Source organism: Ornithodoros turicata, chromosome 1 (genome assembly GCF_037126465.1).
Source record: "Ornithodoros turicata isolate Travis chromosome 1, ASM3712646v1, whole genome shotgun sequence".
Taxonomy (NCBI): domain Eukaryota; kingdom Metazoa; phylum Arthropoda; class Arachnida; order Ixodida; family Argasidae; genus Ornithodoros; species Ornithodoros turicata.
The window spans coordinates 81,484,673-81,487,058 of record NC_088201.1 but is presented as its reverse complement, the minus strand read 5'-3'; the positions used below and the strand labels follow the sequence as shown (position 1 = coordinate 81,487,058).

General features: G+C 46.9%; 1 non-coding gene across 1 annotated transcript; it reads right to left on the bottom strand.

The window, feature by feature from the left end:
* Positions 1 to 486: 486 nt before the first annotated feature.
* Positions 487 to 558, bottom strand: Trnag-ucc (transfer RNA glycine (anticodon UCC)). The gene has a single exon. It is a non-coding gene; the product is annotated as a tRNA-Gly (tRNA).
* Positions 559 to 2,386: the final 1,828 nt, after the last annotated feature.

The window sequence follows — 2,386 nt, the reverse complement described above, 5'->3', positions numbered from 1 at the left end:
GGCGGTAGGCGTGAAATCCGGTAGAAGTCGACGGTAGCCAGAACCGGCCGAAAGGTCAGCCAAAGTTAGGCTCCTGATTGGCGACAGGCATTGCATAATTTCTACAACGTTGCACTCTCATTGGTCATGTGCCCAGTGTTGTGTTAATTATCTCGAACTATGGGCTCTATGGGGAGCTGTTGGAGCTGCTGCCGCCACGCCGGCGCCGCGTCCGGATATCCACGTGCCCTCTCCCCTCGGATTGCCTCTCTCTACTTCTGTGACTACAGACACAACACTTCGCGATTCTTGCCTAGCGAGAACACTAATGCTGACGCACTAACAAAAAGAAAAGGAAAACTAGAAATAATGGTATCCGAAGCAGAATCATTTCGCTGAATGTAAATAAGAAGAACAAGAAACAATTATTACTTAACACGAAACAGTTCCTTCCGAAAGGCATGCCGGACAAGGTGGAGAGAAATGCAAAAAAATAATAAAAATGTATGCGTCGGCCGGGAATCGAACCCGGGTCAACTGCTTGGAAGGCAGCTATGCTAACCACTATACCACCGACGCACATGTTTGGAAGAGGAAACATACATTTGCTCTGCGCAGCCGTTAATAGCGACAAAGAACGATATACTGTAGTGGCGCAACCGGTTTCTACCGGAAAACAGCACTCTCATCGGAGTGCGCACAACCGACAGAGTCCGATGAATCCCGTAAAAAGAAGAAGGAAGGGTCAGCTCGACGTATGAATGACAGAAGAGAGATCGAGCGTTCAGATGACACATATCTAGAGTGAAGCCTCTCGGGTCTTGGATGGGGGGGGGGGGGTTTGGGGGTCCAAAACCCCTGAAATCGAACCTCTGCTGGTGCACAAGGGAGAAACTGATGTTCTGAGGGTCGCTGGAGAGGCGTGTTAGCTTAGCTCAATTGGTAAAGCCCTGGACCGGTAATCCAAGATATGTGGGTTCGATCCCTACAGCTGGCTAACCTTTTCAGTGACTTTCATCTTTCATCATCTTTCACCTCTGCTGGTGCATTTTGGAGAGTGGAAACGAGTGTGAAATCCTTTCTCGAATGTAAAGTTCTCGTGGGACCTCTTGCGTAGTGATTTTCTGGCTACGCTACTGGCGACTTTTCTTCAACTATGTTCAGCAAAAGAACATACTCTGTCAGTGTCATACTCAGTCGTGTGTTGTGTGCCGTCCCTCTGTGTGCCCAGACTCAGGCTTTTACATTATGGATGCTCTGTTCCGAAGGCAGTCTCCTGGCCTGATCCTCCATTCTTGACATATGAGACATGAGGTTCAAAATGTACACCTAAAACGATGCTTAAGATGTGCGATGTGTCCTGTGAGACGGAATCAATGCCGAACTCTTTAGAGGTTTTTAGGCAAAAGAGACTCTTTAGGCAAAAAATAGACCCTCGTCTATTAGATACCTATATAGACCCTCGTGTATAGCGCCCACTAGAAAATTTTGGGGGAATCTCCCCGCGAGCTTTCGGCGTCGATTTTGCGTTTTTGGCGACTTTTTAAAATCAGTCAACCAATTAATCTTACGTTACTTAGCTAACTAATTTAACCCTACACCAAACCATAATGCAGAAACGTTTTATGACTTTTCTCAAGATACATAAATTCACGGGAAAAAAAAAGAAAGAAAACGAAAGGAAACAAAGATTACGAACCTCGAAATACTGGACAGCGTACGCCGCCATGGTTGTTTCTTTCTTATGTTTTCTGCTTGGCCAGTGTGCTTACAGGTACTGCTCTATTGCTTTGTTGCCCTCTTGTGGCGCACCCCAATGAAATTTATTATGCATACAGTTTATTGTAGGGAGTGTTGTACCAGCTACCGAAACAAAGTATTGGTACTCCACTACCTGCTACTTCACAAAAAATGTTGCGCTGTACTGGCGTCGCTACAAATTTGAAAAAAGTAACGCGATGCCGCTACCGTACCCTTCTCTAAGTAACGTCTTACCATAGGCATCTCGTGGTCGATCGTCTGAAGACTGTGAAATATTTATGTTCCCTCGCATAGCCAGCATGCAGCATAAAGCCTACCATTATTTATTGCCAAATATATTATTTCACACTTGTTGTTTCATTTTGGTTATTTCACATTGAGATCTGTGTTGTATCCGTTAAGGAAATATGGTATCGCTGTAGAGGAGGTGGAGTCCCTCTACATGACTCCCGACCGGCGGTGATTGTATACCACGGAGAGGCGATGACGGTGGCCTATCTCCATGGCCGCGCCGGTGGAACTGAGAAGCGGGTGCTCCAGGCGCGTGTTCATCCTCGTCGTTGTCCAGCGGCCGCTACATCACCCTCCCTCCCTCAGACGCGGAGCGGCGATAAAGCAGATGATGTCCACGACTTCACTAGAGGAG